The following is an 18,014-nucleotide window of genomic DNA, read 5'->3' on the forward strand; positions in this document are numbered from 1 at the left end:
CAAGCTTCTCTAAATATAAACAAAGAGCACCATTCATCTGGAAGCCCTCAGCTTTGGAAAAGATAAAAAGAGGGGACATTCACTTAGAATGGGAGAAAGTGCCTTTGTAAGTCTGCAAACAGATTGCCAAATTATCCTTAATTTGGACAATATAGGAGTTACATTAAGTGTTTGTGTAATGTACCAGAGCAACTATGCAGAGAGCACTTTTTTCTGGGTTATTATAGCCTCCTACAATAGTTGCTAACTGTTCTTTTATCTTTTAAAAAATCTGGATATGCTGCAAAAAGAAATAGAACAGCCTTTGTAGGTGAAAGAGGATTAACTGTAGCATGGTTCATTTTAATAAAGCGTTTTTTCAAAGAAGCCATGTTGGTAAGCTTCAAAAGCATAAAACTACAAATCAACAGCTATAAAAGAAATTAGCAAATACTATAAAGCCAAGAGGAATCAGGGTACTTTTATCTAAATACAGTAGGTTTTTATATATAAATATCTGCCACAATAAAGGAACAGAATGGTATGGCAAGAGGACTTGCTTTTCATTCTTATCTTTGGATTCCAGTCTAGCTTAATTTTAAGAAATCTATATTATGGTATTTTATACCTCATTGACTGAATTGAAGTATGGAGATTGATGTTTTGGCTGATGATGCTACCAAAAGATAAACATTAGCCACATGAATTAAAATTGATAGGGTTTATACAACAAAGCTAAACTGAAGTAAAAGTTTACCTCATGTTTTTTTAAACATGTTTTATTTACATTTTACTTTTCACACCATACATATTTTGTGGACAGTGTATTGACTGAATCAAATCTTTTTTAAACAATACTAACAATAATAATGCAAATAAGTATGTATAATCCTAATCTTCCAACTTCAACAATACTATTCTCTCTTTATACATTTTAATCATTTTCCCCATTAATTCATTTAGATAACATTTCTTTGCACCATGTATTTGTTATCCATACTAAATTACTAATATTTAATACTTTAAGAATTACTCATTATTCTATCAATAACTTCAATATTCCAAATGTGTAGGATTATTAATAAAGCCATTGCTCTCCCTGATTAGGGCTACGTGTAGAGGCACTCTCCCTGTGAATCGGGGAACAGCCTCGAGCTGCTTTTCTGGCGTTCCAACATTTTGAGCCGCAGATTGGCAGCACAATCGAGCCGTGGATCGGCGGCACCATTGGGGTCATGTGCACAGAGGCACAGGGCTCATCAGGTTCGCTGAGCAGCAAGCTCAAGTTCCCTTCTTCGCAAAGCCAAGGCCATTGCGGACCTAGAGGTGACTCCCACAGCTGTGGCTACCCCTGCCCCAAGTGCAAAAAAGGGGGCGTTCCACAAGCCTCCTGTGGAGAAGGAGGAAATCCCTACTCCCCCTATGTTCATGGAGGTTCTCAAGTCCCAGTGGGCAAGTCCGCAGCCTTTCCCACCCCAGGTGGCAATGATCACCGTTTGTATAACCTTGATCCTAGTTTATCCCAGGCTTTGCAGATCCCGATGGTGGATGCACCTGTGGCGGCTTTGGCGGCTTCTTCGTCTCTGGTGATGGGTGACATCACCAACAATCTTAAGGTGGAGGATAGGAGAGCTGAGCTGACTTTGCGCAAGAACTTCCAGGTGGCCACATGGATGATCAAGACTGCGACTGCGGCCTCCTTCTTTAATAGGTCCACCCTTCTCTGGCTGACCCAGATGCAGTTGAGGGTTCCAGCTACAGAAGTACACCTTTTGCAGGACATTGCTAAGCTTACAGCGGCTGCTCAGTTCTCGGCGGATGCCACACTTGATGCGGTCAAGTACGCCTCCAGAGCGCTCGCTACGTCGGTGGCGTCCAGGAGACTTCTCTGGTTATGTGGTTGCAGGTGGATATTCAGTCCAAGTGGAACCTGGCTGCAGCAGAGTATTCAGGCAACAAGCTGTTTGGAGCCTCCCTTGATCAGCTCCTGTTGGAAGACAAGAACAAGCATAAGATCCTGCCTTCTACTTCCAAAAGGGCAGAGCAAAGGTTGACGCCCTGTCAGAGGAGGCCTGCATATCGGCCTCCAAAGCAGGACTACTAGCAGCAACAGAGGTACCCCCTCCTAGGTACTCTCGACAGGGGGATAGACATTACAGGGACAAGAATCGGTACCAACAGCCCAAGAAGTGGCCTTTTCGAGGGAGGGGCAGCCGTTCCTACTGCAGGAACAAATGATCCAGATTTGGTGATCACGGGTCACCTTAGAGCCGTTCCGATCTGAATTCAATGTTACCTAGATGATGTCCTAGTACAGGCTAGCAAGCCCTAGGGCTGCAAAGAGGGACCTTCAGGTCACTATCAGAACCTTGCAGTCCTTGGGATTCTCGGTAAACTTTGAGAAGAGCCAGTTAGGGCCCTCTTCCCAGTTGGGGCTAGGGTGTCCTCTGCTACCATAAGTAGATGGATTAGGCTGGCTGTCACCAGAGCCTACGAAGCTCACAGCCTTACAGTGCCAGCTGGCATTACGGCCCACTCCACAAGGAGTGCGGCCACGTCAGTGGTGTGGTCTACTCAGGCACGCATAGAGGATATTTGTAGGCGGCAGCCTGGGTTTCCCCTACGGCTTTCATCAGGCATTATCGAGTGGACGCTTATGCTTCGGTGGAGGCTTCTTTTGGTAGGCGTGTTCTGCAGAGAGTATTGGAACCTCGGGAGGCTCAGGGTTCCGATTCCCTCCCTGGTACATCGAGCTTTGGTATGTCCCATCAATGACTCCTCCCACAGGGTCACTTAGGAGATTGTCAGTTGGTCTTACCTGAACTGCATGTCTCTAAGTCCCTGTGGGAGGAGTCACTTCCCACCCTAATCGGGCGCTGACGTGGGGAGGGCCTGAGCATTATTTTTTGAGTTTGGTCAGTTCGGTTTTGGGCTTGTTGTAGTTGTTGTTCTTGTGTTCCAGTTGTTGTTCCTTACCATTCCTTACCAGATTCCTCCTACAACACCAACCTTCGATTAAAAGTGGAGCCAGGAAGTGAGGCAGAGAGGAGTGGCCTCGATTTTAACCTCAGTCTCTAGGCAGATGGGGTCTGAGAATAACCCATCAATGACTCCTCCCACAGGGACTTAGAGACATGCAGTTCAGCTAAGACCAACTGACATTCTCCTGAAAATCACCTTTCAAAATGTTTAAGCTTTTTTCAGGCTTTCTGTATTTTAAAGCTTCCCTTGGGTTTCTTTCAACTCTTGGTTTTCAGCCCCCGTGTATTTAATTGCCGCTTTCTTAGAAGTTCTTTTTTAAAATTCTTGTACGTAAATCAGATCTTTAGAGCAAAAGTTGGTAATTATCTCACCAGTTTCAATGCTCTATCCACAAACCGATCCAGCACAAATCTTACAGTCCCAGTTGTCCCAGCTTGTGACTGCCAAAAATGGTCATCATCCCTGCTGCTGTTTGAGAGAACTTGCTTCAGACGCAACAAGGAAATTGTGAGTTCTTCGTGGTCAGTGAAGCACCTCTCCTTCCTTCACCACCCCTACAGCTGGTTTTCGCAAGGCTTGGCAGAGCCTGCTATTTTCTAGCCGTTCTCATTGCGATGTCAACCGGAAGCCTCAAAGTTTACCTCATGTTAATCACGCATATTATGATCTAAATGACATTAGTAAACAATGATTTCCTATGCATAATTACATTAGTAGTAACAGTAAATAAAGATATGTTTATTGGGTTTATAATTTTCATACATTTCTTAATCCTGGATACAGGATTAGGAAATGTCCTGGAAATGCTAATTTATTATTACCTATTTATCTCACCTTCCCATTTCAAACATTCTCACAAGTTTATAATAATGTCATTTAGAATTAGTATTTTATTCTGACCATGTAAAATTATGCAAATGTAATGAAAATCTGAAAATGCCTTAGCATTTAGTATTGATTATCTCTTCATCTCAATTTGCTTATCAGGATTTACTAAAACTGTTATTGCAGTATTAGCAGTATAATACATGAGGGTCAAGGGCACTTGGGGAGGCAATCACAGCAACTGCATCTGATCTTCTGAGAAATGCATCAAAGGCCAAGCATTTTCCAACATCAATACCAGCCCATTTTCATTTTGGACAAACACTTGGTAAAAGGGAATTAAGCCAATAATGATTACATTGGGTGTGTTTTTACTTTATCCTGTTATTTTTGTCTTTTGCCTAAGCGTGTATATATACTTAGAATTAATATTCCAATCAACCACAGAACCTCTTATTGGAAAGAGATCTTAATTCTGTTCATTAATTTGAACTATCATGATATCCCTTTCTCAATGCAAAGAACCTTCTAGTAAGGCCAGCTACTTGCTTTGGTCCCAAAAATAGCCTGAACCTTTCGTTATTTTATTTGTTCCTACAAGAATCTGTTAGGAGTCTAATGCCTGTATTTTTATTACCATAATTGTAACTATTTATGATTTACAATATATATGAACATAGTAAGATGGAGCCTTGCTGAAAAAAATCATAACAGTATGACAAGATACTCTCAAAGTTGCTTACTCCATACTTCTAAGTGTTTGATTTCTTTAAGCCTATTAATGTGATGGTGGTTAATTTCTTCACATGCCCTATTTATATCAAAAGTCTCAAGATGAGCAAGAGTTTGCTTATTCAAAGGAAAGAATTTCCCCATAAACAGAACACTTGAACACTGCAGGAATTAATAAATCTAACACTTGGTTATTGAATAATCTCTTATTTCAGATTGTTAGAATTGATACACTTTTCTGACAAACATAAGCAATGATGGGATATTTTGAACATGAACTATTTTTTTGTAATTGAGTCTTTTACCTATGGGATATATGCATGAAGTTACAAGGAGTCAAATTCAACTTGAAAGATTGCTTTTTTCATAGAGAACAGAAGATAATAAGATTTATGCTTCATTCACACTGATTTCTGTATGGTAAACAACTAAGTCAGGCAGGAAAGAATGTATATCAGTACAGGTAGTCCTCAGGTTATGATAACAATTGGGATTGTGACTTCTGTTACTAAGCGATGCAGTCATAAAGTGTGACATCATATAATCACATTGCTTAGAAATGGCAATTCTGGCAGTCCCGGGTGCCATTCAACTCTCAGGATTATATGGGTTGATAAGCAGGAAGAGGTAGGGATCCCAGGCAAGGAGCACAGGGTGAAGCGCAGATGCCATAGGAGGTGGGAGGGGTGTCCATGGGCAATTACTATGCAGGTAGATTTGGGGTCCTCCAGGTGGATCAGGCATGAAATGCTCTAATCTTCGCTACTGGTTTGGAACCTGTTCACACATGCGCGCTTGCTTTGCTCGTGCAAGGCGCTTCTGCGCAGAGTATCTGATGATGTCTGGGGAGGTGGGCGGGGTGAACCAGCAGAATACCACCTCTGAGGTGGACGCTACAGAGGGCAGGTGGGACAGTGGGGCTCACAGGCTAGTAGGGGATCTGATGCTGTGGGTGATCTCCTACTCTAGAGAGGAGCTTCTTGGGAGGAAAAGCAGGAGCAGCTTACCATTTGTGGCCTTATTTACTGGTTTATCACAAGCAAAATCAATGAGGAAGCCAGCAGGAAAGGTGGCAAATGGTGATCACATAATTATGGGATGTTGCAATAGTAATGCGATCCAGATGCCAAGCACCCAAACTGCAATCATTTGGCTGTGAACATACTACAACGTCTGGAACTTTGAGGACTAGTCGTAAGTATCACTCATTCAGCACCATAACTTTGAATTATTGGTGAATGAATGGTCATAATCCAAGGACTACCTGTTTCAATTGTAGGAAGTTAAAACCCACCCCTCTCCTAGAAAAATGAAATATCTCGGGAAATATTGAAAAGGCAGAATATTATATTTCCCTGGATAAGAAATGGAGAAACATGTTTTTAGGCAGGAAACAGACTCACTCTTAATAGTCCCCGCCTTTGTCATTGGGACATTAAAGGCCTGGGTCAGTCTATTCTACATAACGAAGGCAGTATTAACCTTCTACCCATCTCATCACATGGCACTTGGGAGGATTGAATCAGCCAGCAGGAGCACAGCCTAGAGTTGCCCCTGCAGTATCCTCTGGGAGTCTCACCACCAATCAGAATGCATTTCTTACACAGAACGGGAAGCTGTGGGGTGGGGCCTGAGAGAGGACATAACACCAGGGTCTGTCAGCATCTCTGCCTCTTTTCTTCTTCGCCCAACATCTTGAAACATATGATCTCCCCTTTCTGTTCAGGAGCTCAAGCCATGTGATCCTGTTCACCAGTAAACCATCTTTCCAAACAGCCTCCATGTTTCCAGTCTTTTCCCACACTTGGAACTGAACCCAGAAGGACATTTCTTCTAACACTATAAATGATGTGAACAGTAAAGTCAGCTGATGTCCTTGCTTATACAGATAGTCCTCGACTTATGACCACAGTTGAGCCCAGAATTTCTGCTGCCAAGCAGGAATTGCTCACACAAACACAAAATTAAGGAATTGGTTATTTTTATTCTTCTTTTCTTCTGCTAAAAGTGAGAATGGTGTGAAGAAAGAACTGATCCCACAAAATTCTCACTTCTGTACGAAACCTATTGTGTACACTAAAATATGTAAATGAAATCATACCATACTACTGAACTTTAAGCAGTTTTTAACATTTTAAAGGAGGAAAACCATATAATCACCATACAGTACTATCTTAAGAAATGAATATAATTGTATGTGTGTGTATTCCATACAAGTATTAGTTAACTGTTAAATATAGTTGTCAAATAGTAGTTGACAAGTGGGCAATATTAGACAATGTATTTGTCTTGAATTAATTATTATAGCCCTAAAAATGTATAACATTTATAAAATTCGAATCTACTGCATATTTGCATTTACTCTTGTATTGTTTTTGTAGCGAACGAATTAAGCTGTGGAACAGCTCTTTCGCACCTTGCCGATTGTATTACATCCTTAGCCCATCAGGATCACCCCGGCCATCACAAACGGAGAGGGGGGGGGGGGACACGATGTGATGTCACAAGCGCCTTCGGTCCGGATCGATGGCGCCAAGAAACGGAACGTTTAATGAGCTTTGTCCATGAAATCTGCAGCGGCCTTGCTAGGAAACCTATTCCACCTCTCAAGCTAAGAGAGGTGGGTGGCACCCTCCCCCAACCTAATGAGTATTCCTAAAGGCAATTCAGCCCTGCGCCCAGGCCCAAGGGGACGGTACTTCTTTTGCCGCCCCGCCCCTTCAGTATGGCGCTCGCCGGAGTGGGCGTATCTAAAAACACGACGTGCCCCGCTCCCTTGCTGAATATTGATGAGGCGTCTTTCGAAGCGTGTTGTCGTCTTGCCTGGCGCGCCCTGCGATTGGTCAAGCCTATGTATGCGTGGTGACGCGCGTCGCGGCGGTGCGGGTCCCGATTGCTGCAGCCGCTTGTCAGTGTGACGAAGATTGGCACCCAGGTAAGCGCTGTCACTCAAACCTGCTCTTAGCCATCCAGCCATCCATCACGGCGCGCCCGCCGCCAGTATCGGCGGGCTTGGCTCAATTGCGCCAACAGATCCGGGATGTGGGGGAACATGGGGGGAGGTGAACCCGCAACATGGAAAAGCGGGATAGGGGCATAGGCACCGTAACTTACACGGAGGGGGGCTAGGGGCGTCGGCGGTCTGGAGCGAGGAAGGAAAGGGAGGGGGGAGTGAGGAAGTTTCTGGAACAGCCGCCGACTGGCCGTTGCTTTGGTAGGAGGAGGTGTCGGCGCCGGCGGCGCGCGCACATCGAGGTGGGGGAGGTGTCGCGCGCTCGAGTTGGGAGGTGGGAGAGAAAAGGGCAGCAGCTGTTCGTGGTGCGACGGGTGGGCGTATGGGGGAACCGCGAGGGCGGTGTTTAAAGGGGCCGTTTCGGGGGCATTCCTGTAGACATGGAGAAGTAGAAGAAGAATTGAACAATTAGCGGGGCTTCCCCTACAGCCGCTTTTCCTCGGTCGCTTCTTTTTTTTTTTAACTCGCTCGGGCTCCTGAGAAAAGCCCTCCCCATCCCTCCTCCGTTTTTCCACAGATTCGCAGCTGCCTTTTCGGAGCTTGAAATAATCCCTCTTTTGCACGTGAATTGACGTGGGGGGATTCATAGTTGAAGTATTGAGAAATACGAGGGTATTGTTGTTATTGTAATCTGGTTGTCAACAATAAACGTGGAGGGGAGCTCTATTGCTGCTTCGTTTCTGAGCCGTTTTTGGGTGCTTGGCGACCTGTTTTCAGTCATGCAAATTATATATATTTATATTCGCATACTCTCCACTCCACTTCTCAAAAGGGAGAAGAGAATTTTATAATACATTTTCAAACCAGCAGACAGTCTCCCACGAATTTATATCCCCTGGCTAAATTGAAAAAGGTACTACATGATGTTAATGCCAGAACTTGGCAGACCTGGAAATACGAATTATTCTTTGATTCAAGTACTAAGTGTTGAGTATGTGAGCAGATAATGTGTACTTCTTGCCCTGTTTGATATTGGTAAACATTTTGTGATAACCACTAACCGTGTTTATTGTGATAGTTGAAGATTGCAACTTGAAAAAGAATGCTAGTTTTCCAGTTCATTAGTTAAAACATTAAGCATTCAAATGAATGAGCAAACTGTATCTTTCAAAGTTATACTAAGAACCTTCTTCCAATATGCACATTTGACGTTTTAGATTCCTTTATTTTGATTTTGTGTACCGAGAACAGCAATAATACAAATGATGTTGCATAATTAGTTTAAACACAGATTTTGAAGGATTCATGACAGTGTACAAATTCTAGGTGCAAATCTTGACATTTACCTATAGTAATAGAATTTTAATAATCAAAGCGACATTTGCAATTTATTGCACACATGACCATTGAACATGCATACAGTTTTTACACTAAAATATCAAAAGATTTGTTTCAGATCACAAATTTTCTGCTTGGAAAAAAATGGAACTTTAATATGCATAAATATAGCGGATGGATATATATTATCAAATTTTGTATAATTTTTTTTCAGCTGGGAGAATAATACAGCATATTACAGCCAAGTTCTTACTCAAGTAATTTTACTTAATCATTAGCTCCTGAAATCTCGGTGAGAATTGGGTTCATCTTTTGATAGACAAGTGGAGGCCGCCAAGAATATATATAAGGCTGAAGAAATCCTCCATTCTTGAAAACATTGAGTCATATGGCATTTTTTAGCCTTCTAATGCTAACTGCTAGAATAAAGTCTTGAAACCAAGATGCTTAGAATGCTGAATAGGGCCATGAAATGCTTCAAATTCAATCTTCAGTAACTGCTTTGAGTGTATGGAAATAAAATGTAGCATTGATTTGCAATATTTTAAAACAGCTGTATCTTTCTGGGATTGATGCAAAAAAAGTTACCACATTTGGTGCATTTTTGAAAAAAAAAACCTTGGGGGTTGAATTCAAAGTGCTGCATAATACTAAATGTCCTGGTAAATACTACAGATGAACAATAAGGAAAAATTCCTGAGTATTCGTGTACTAAGAAATGAGGATTGTAGGAGGGGGTAATTTTACTGAGCTACAAGTTATTGTATTAGTGTTGGCTAGAAATGGCTTTTTTCATCATAATTTCAATAATACAATTCCCACATAAAATAGTAAACTTTGCTTGCATGTTGGGATTTATTTTTGATGTCACTGAGGTAAGCAAAATATTGAATCTCTTAACAAATTATAAATTGGCAGTTCGAAATAATAGAACAATAGAAATCAATTGAATTCTCATTAATTTTCTGATAATTGATTTCAAAAGGCAGGGTATCAATCTAATAAACAATCCAGAAGTGCATTTCTTTGTTTGGTTGTTGTGAACTGTCCAGTTGTTGAGAGTCAGGTGGCATAAAAGTTTAATATATTATTATAAGTATTGTTATTCCTGCTGTTTTTGTTTGTTTGTCATACTGCTTTTAGCTTGGACCCTACCTCGTGTTATTAGGAATGATCATTTTCATATTGTAAACTAAATGTTCATCTTAAAATATACTTGTATTTTTAGTTCCAGTTCCACAGTTTGCAATTAGTGTTAACTATTATATAGTTAACTATATAAACATATTATATAACTAAGAGTTACAATATTTTAACTATTTTAGGGGTACATTAAAGACTTGGTTATAATTACAAGGCAATGGGGCTAGAAATGAAGGTACAAGGAAATTATACATTGGTATCCTTTTGCAAAACTATTTTATTGCAACTTGTTACTTGAGACAAAAATTCAAATTGTTTTAAATGTTTCAGTTACCTAGCCTCATGTTTTTTTTATTAATGCTGTGTATAAAGCATGTGTTTTTAAAAAATGAATTGGCCTTACATTTGGTATTTGAGTAGTATGCTAATGACCACATCTAAAGAGCTTTTTTTTAAACTTAAATTTAATTAAAACTCTTGGTGATAATGATTTCATTCCAATTGTAATTTTCTACCCCCTTAAGAGTTACAACTTTGAGCTACTCTTTTGGGAAATATAATTGACATCACTGCACACTACTTGCCTATGATATTTTATTAAAATAATGTAATTTTATATTACTTTCAACCTTACATTCAATATTAATATAAAATATTTTAAAGCAAAATTAAGTTATAGATTTGAGGTAAGTATTCAAGGTTCAGGTACATGAACTATTGGTTATTGGAGTTGGGATCACAAACAAATCTGTTAACTGGATGGTACTTAAATGAGAATATAAAGAGAATTGAACACAAATGTTCACGCCTCGGTTTCTTAAATCATATTATGATTTGACATATCAATTTACAAATGCTATATTCAGCACGCATTTAGGAGCAAGACCTGCTGAAGCAGTAGTAATTTATTCCCAAGTAAAATCCATTGAATGAGTTGCTTGAACAATACCATAATATGATAACATAATCTATCACAAACATGATATTGTATAATGGCAGCATCAAAATAAAAAGTAACCACACAATGGTTTTTTTTCTTGTAACAGTTTGTATTTCCACTAATAAAAATATTTAGTTCCTTGAAGAAGGTAAAAGTACAGGTAGTCCATGACTTGCAACTATAATTGAGCCCAAAATTTCTATTAATAAGTGAGGAAGTTGTTAAGGGAGTTGTACCTCATTTTATTAAGTGAATCACTACAGTTTTTAAGTGAATTATGTGGTTGTTAAATGATCTGATTTCCCCCATTGTCAGAAGTTGGCTGGGAAGGTTACAAATTGTGATCACATGACTTCAGGACAGCACAACTATCATAAATGTATGTCAGTTGCCAAGTGCTCGAGTTTTGATCATGGGGATGCTGCAGTGGTCATAAGTGAAAACTGGTCTTAAGTCTCTCTTAAGGTGCTGTTGTAACTGAACCATCACTAAACAAATGGTTGTAAGTTGAGGACTATCTGTAACTTGTTTTTGGCATTGTTTATAATTGGTAGACTCCTCTTCAAATAGAATAAGTATAATTCACTTACAAGACTATCAGCTACTCTCTCTGAAAGGAACATAATGTAGTTGTGTGCTTTGTGCTGCACCCATCCCACTGACAAAGTCAAGATTATTTAATTGCGTACTGAAAATCATTCTGCAAGACATTTTTCTGCTTTGTTTCATCTGCCATCCCAGCAGAGGTGTATTCTGAGCATTTGAAAGCAGCTGCTGTGAGTTTTGGAGCAGCTGTAGCTTCAGGAAGCAGATCCAAGTATGGCTACTAAGTGGCTCTCTTGAGATTTTCTGGGCATGTATGTGCATGCACAAAATGTGCTTCCTTTGGGATAGCCAATGAGGCAAAGTGCTTTGTGGAATGTGTAAATGAGTTTAATTTGGATCACAAATATAACAAGGTGTTGTGACATAAATCCTTAAATTATGCAAAACACTTTGCAAATTCTCTTAAGGATTCAGAAATGCTGGTTTTTACAAATACAATGTAATAGTATTTCTGAATAGGAATCTAATTGTTTGCAATTCTACCTGGAATGTTGATATAAGGCCCAATTTTATTGGATGTATTTCAAAGTGCTGATTATCACCTAATCCCTTCATGGCACAGGGCTTTGTTATTTGCAGGACCAATGTTATCCATGTATTCAATCATTTTGCAGGGTGGGGAGGGTTGCACTGATACAGATATGAATGCTGCTTCAAGAGTAGAACGTCCAAGTGTGTTTTTGTTGATGTTTTTATTTTCAAACAGCTGTTTCCTGTCCAGAATACTATGTCAAGTGGCTAGTCATATAAATTGAATACATAAATAAAATTTTGCTCTGGAATAAAAGGCTGACTATTAATTTAATAGATTTTAGAGTTATGTGAATATTAAATTTATGTTCCACATTAGTGGTATTTAGTTTTTTATTCACACACAAACACACATATACACATACATTTTAGCAAAGGTGAAAAAAGTCCTGATAGGTCACATGATGCTGCCATGACAACACAAGTTTGACACTCCTGGTCTACACTATTTTTAAATACAGCTATTTGCTACACTAATTCTTGCACCCCAATTTACAGTAAGAAAAAAGTATTTAAAAAGTAGGATGGACATTTAATATAATTAAGAAGAACCCTATTAGCCTTTTCTCAATTGAGAGTAAGGTATTTGTTAAAATATAGTAATCCAAAAATGCAACAGCATTTCAGTGGCACCAATTGCAGAAGATAAGCTTGCTAAAATAGCCTCCTGAAGCAGCTGTACAATGAATCATGAAATTCTGTTCATGATCTAATGCCTGTATGTACTGGAGTGGAGTAGTTACATCTTCCTTTCTGCTTAATAATCCACACACTCATACTGAAACTCTTCGTCATCCACTTTGATGGAGCAAATTTTGAAGTTGAACAATTTTAATACTTTGATTCTGTTGTCTAGAAACAAAACCAGCTACCACAGCCAATGTCAATAATCAAATTGGCCTATCAAGCATTGACACAGTTCCTCTGGCAAGAAAGAAAAAGCAGTGGAAGCATTGTTACCAATATGCTTGTTTATCATTAATGCTATAGATCTGTGATGGCGAACCTATGGCATGCCCCATTTCTGAGGGCACACGAGGCGTTGCCCTGATTTTTGGCCTTGATTTCTGGCTGTTTTTCGCCCTCCGGAGTGCGAAAAACCGCCCAACGTGCAAACAGGAAGTTTGGGAATGGACTAACAGTTTGCACGTTGGGCTGCTTTTCACCCTCTGGGGGCTTCAGGTAAGCCTCCTGAAGGAGAAAAATAGTCCAACGGGCAACTCGGAAGTCAGTTCCCGAACTTCCTGTTTGTATGTTTGGGTCGTTTTTCACCCTCCCCAGGCTCCTAGAAAGCCCCTGGAGCCTGAGGAGGACCTACCAGGCCCATTGGAAAACAGGCCATTTCTGGCCTCGGGGGGGGGGGCAGAGGAGGCCGTTTTCACCCTCCCCAGGGTCCAAGAAAGCTGTGCGCACATGCATGGAGGTAGCGGGGTATGTGTGTGTCACAAGTACATGTGCAGCAGGTGCACGTGCTTTTGGCACCCGAGGCAAAAAAGGTTTGCCATCACTGCTATAACTGCTGTTACTGTAAGGTGCAGAATTTTGAACCTTGCTTCAAAATGATTTGGAAAATCCAAAGATTTTTCAAATGTTCTGCCTATGCCAAATATTAATATTTCAATCTGTGATAAAATAGCAAATGAAACAATGAATGGTACAGCAACCAACATATGATAGTGGATGAAATTCAAAAGCACAAATAACAGTGGTTTGGAGATCTCCACAAAGTTCCATGCTCACTTTCATTGGTGGAAATCACCACCTGTTGGTTGTAAAATACAGCAATCAATTCCAAAGAAGACAAGGCAGCAAATATTAGATTCAACCCCAAAATATGTACATGATATTAGTGGACCCATAGTAACTGCACCAAGAATCATCAAATGTCAACTAAAGTCTTCAAGCTCAACTCAGATTTTAACAACATTTTCAAACGTGTGTTAAGATTTGTCATCAGAAAGTGAATTGAAAATGTAAAAATATAATTGTGGAACTAATTTCAAGTTTGAATATTCTTTTTTCTTGTGAACATAGTACTACTTAAAATTCAAATTATAAATTATGACTGAAGTTTAAAAATTACATTTTTGAAAATGTTTTCCATTTTAATAAAAATAATTTAAATCTGCTATTCTTATTTCTCTGCTCATGCAAAGGCATATAAATTATTTTCTCCAAAGAATATGATTGTATTATCAAGTCATGTATATTCTTCTACCATTCTTTTCATGTTTCTCTAAATATAAAAAATGTAACACTGCAAACTTTTTTCTTTTCCTAATATTTTTTTATTCTTCTGTTACAATCTATTGTTACATGTTTTTTTTTCCATAAACATTTATTTTTACCTGACCAATATATCCAATATGAATTTTTGGGGAAAATCATGTACTGGTTGGGCTTTTTCTTCTACTAAAGATGAAATTCTGTGCTATATTTCCCCAGATTATCTTAGTACAACTGTGAAATAGTTAAAAAGTAATTGTTGCTTCAATGGTTATAACTAGTTCAACTAAATGAAAATTGGTCTGCTGCTTACTTAGGTATACCCTTCTCAAGAAATGAATACCAGAGGGGTAGTATGGCAAGTAATTGAAAAACTGGACATTATTTGCTAAGAAGAGAGACAAGCATTGATTGGTAAGCACTATTTATGTTACAACAAAATAGAAACCCAAAAGCCAAAACCTTGCTGATCATAGTTATTATATCAAAAATAATCCAATGAGGAAATTCCACTGTCCTGACTCTTGGAATTTTTTTTTACTAACCATTAGCCAAATTATTTTCAGTGTAATATCTTGCAGATCTGTGTGCCTAAAGATTGCAATTGCAATATTTTCTATTAATATCTCCAGAGAGAACCACTGAAAATAGAGAAGTGCTATGTGATAATCTGCTCATATTCTTGTATGCTGCTACATTACATATGTATGTGTGTGTGTGTGTGTATGTATATGTGTGTGTATATGTATATATATATGTGTGTGTGTGTGTCTATGTATATGTGTGTGTGTGTGTGTGTGTGTGTGTGTGTATATATATATATATATATATATATATATATATATATATATATATATATATATATATATATATATATATATATATATAGTGTCACAACCCCTGGTAAACCCCAATTATGGGAGGAAGCTAACTGCTTCCATCATCTGTCAATCGGCTTGTCACAAGAGTCCATCACAACAGAAACCCAATATTTTTACTGTTGCCTTTGTTATATTTGTGTTTTTTATTTGTGCTGATAAATAAATAAAGGGAGACTAGTATAGATCTATTTCAAGCTATTTAGCTCTCATCAGCTAGCCATACCCTTACTGGGATTCGAACCTGTGCTGTATTGCATCTTAGGCAAACATCTTAGCCATTATGCCACAGGTCTCCTCCTTATCAGCTGAAGCCAGGGAAGAAGGTATATATTTAGTGTCATAACCCCTGGTAAGCCCCAATTATGGGAGGAAGCTAACTGCTTCCATCATCTGTCAATTGGCTCGTCACAAGAGTCCATCACGACAGAAACCCAATATTTTTACTGTTGCCTTTGTTATATTTGTGTTTATTATTTGTGCTGATAAATAAATAAAGGGAGACTAGTATAGATCTATTTCAAGCTATTTAGCTCTCATCAGCTAGCCATACCCTTACTGGGATTCGAACCTGTGCTGTATTGCATCTTAGGCAAACGTCTTAGCCATTATGCCACAGGTCTCCTCCTTATCAGCTGAAGCCAGGGAAGAAGGTATATATTTAGTGTCACAACCCCTGGTAAGCCCCAATTATGGGAGGAAGCTAATTGCTTCCATCATCTGTCAATCGGCTCGTCACAAGAGTCCATCATGACAGAAACCCAATATTTTTACTGTTGCCTTTGTTATATTTGTGTTTTTTATTTTTGCTGATAAATAAATAAAGTTCTAAAGTGCCGGCATGACTTTGAAGGGCTGGATTGCCTTCCGCGCGGGCCGACGTGGAAGGCAAGCAGCAAGCCAGCACTTCAAAGTCATGCTGGCACTTTAGCGTGCCCCTCGGCCGCCATTCAACGAAACATGTTTCGCTGAATGGCTGCCGAGTTCTAAAGTGCCAGCATGACTTTGTTTTTTATTTTTGCTGATAAATAAATAAAGTTCTAAAGTGCCGGCATGACTTTGAAGGGCTGGATTGCCTTCCGCACGGGCCGACGTGGAAGGCAAGCGGCAAGCCAGCACTTCAAAGTCATGCTGGCACTTTAGCGTGCCGGCAGGCAGGGCTGGAGCGTATAGTATAGATCTATTTCAAGCTATTTAGCTCTCATCAGCTAGCCATACCCTTACTGGGATTCGAACCTGTGCTGTATTGCATCTTAGGCAAACGTCTTAGCCATATAAAATATCCCTTTCACCACTAGAACTTGTTTCTTTAAAAAAATACAGCATCCTGATCCTCATTGTTTGAATTATATTTCCATGCAAAATTAAAAAATATAGGGCAGGTTTATTTAAAACCTCCTAATTTTAGCAATTAATATCTTATTATTTTGAGAATAAGAAAATAATATGATCACAGAAAGAGGGAAGATACACCCTGAAAGGCTTAATGGCCAGCTTGGTGAGAGATTTAGTTATTCAGTTGAGAAACAATTGTACTACAGTGATGGATATTGACACAGACAATATTTTTCACTTCATGGATATAGTTGAAAAAGGTTCCTGATAATATATCTGTTTGACAATATTGTATTTCAATAAAATGAAGTTCTTTGTTTTAAAAACTGTTAAATGATGACCTGAATGTGAAGCAGATTTTCCTGCATTGGTATTGACCGGGTATGACATTTCTGTGGTTCCTTCTGAGCTCATAATGTCCTTATTTTGTTTTCTTTCATTTTGTTTCCAACTTATATATCTCTTGAATGACAATCTCAGAGCAAAATAACTCCTGAAGATTCTTGCTTCCTTCAGTGTTCCTTTACTTTTGATAATTTTGGAGGTTTTTAAAAATGTGTAAAGCAAAGTGAAGAAACAGCTATTTCACCAACACCATTATTGGATACAGATTATTGTATAAGTTAATGACTCTAAACCAATTTATATTACCTTACATAGAATATTTTCATGTGGCTACTTCTGCATGTTTTCTTTAATTTTTGAAAAACTACGTATTTTGCCTATTCTTATTGCAGTATACATAGTAGCTTAAAGAATCACCAAAGACTGGTTGTTATCTATGTGGACTGACTCATCCATATAAAGTATGCAAACTACATTTACACAGATATAAACTGTGGTGATTAAAAAGAACATCCTTGTCATAGCAAAAACGGCTACTTCTAGCCTCTATATGGCCATTTTCAAAACCACATGGTGAAAATATACAGCTGAGTGGGACATGTAAATTAGGGTGACCAGACGTCCCGCATTTGGCGGGACAGGCACTCCTTTTCATAATTTTTCCCGTGTCCCGTGCCATTTCCAAAAGATCCCACTTAATTTTGGTGCCTTCTTCAACTCGCTCCCCCGCCCATCCGCTGCCGCTCGCATGGGCGGGGTAGCGTAGTGAGTGAGCAGGCGGATGGGCAGGGGAGCGAGCTCGCCTTTCCAGCCCCACTTCCGGACAAGCCGTGGGAAAGCCTCCGCGAAAAGAGCCACCTGGGGCCGCTGCTTCTTCTCCGAACTCAGAGTAAGTGACAGGCAGGGCGAGTGAGCGGGAGGATGGTGGTGGGATCGCCGCCTGCTGCACTGCAGCTGACTCGCCCCGGGCCGGGCGGGCTGGGAGGCTTTGGGCGTCCGGGCAGGAAGAGCGCGGAGGAAGGCAGAGGAGCCCCTAGTTAGGGAAGGTGGGTGGCGGGGCGGAGCAAGGGAGTGCAAGCGGCAGATCCCGGGCTGATATGCAAACGGAGCTCTCCAGGCACAGGAGCGCTGGAAAAGTGCTCCGCTCATGCACCCACCAGGATGGAGCACGCTCACTTGCTCCAGCCCTGCCTGCCGGCCT

The 18,014-nt window shown here is 39.9% G+C and overlaps 1 protein-coding gene across 6 annotated transcripts in view; it reads left to right on the forward strand.

The window, feature by feature from the left end:
• Positions 1 to 7,357: 7,357 nt before the first annotated feature.
• Positions 7,358 to 18,014, forward strand: part of PKNOX1 (PBX/knotted 1 homeobox 1) — a 42,362-nt gene continuing 31,705 nt past the window's right edge. For 2 of the 6 annotated variants that reach the window (XM_032219521.1, XM_032219526.1), the window contains exons 1-2: positions 7,370 to 7,453; positions 14,573 to 14,669. The gene's annotated coding sequence lies outside the window, so the exon portion shown is untranslated. Of the gene's footprint in view, positions 7,454 to 7,535; positions 8,385 to 14,572; positions 14,670 to 18,014 lie in introns of those variants that run through there. The other 4 variants (XM_032219525.1, XM_032219527.1, XM_032219522.1 and 1 more) reach the window with 3 other exon arrangements.

Source organism: Thamnophis elegans, chromosome 6 (genome assembly GCF_009769535.1).
Source record: "Thamnophis elegans isolate rThaEle1 chromosome 6, rThaEle1.pri, whole genome shotgun sequence".
NCBI lineage: Eukaryota > Metazoa > Chordata > Lepidosauria > Squamata > Colubridae > Thamnophis > Thamnophis elegans.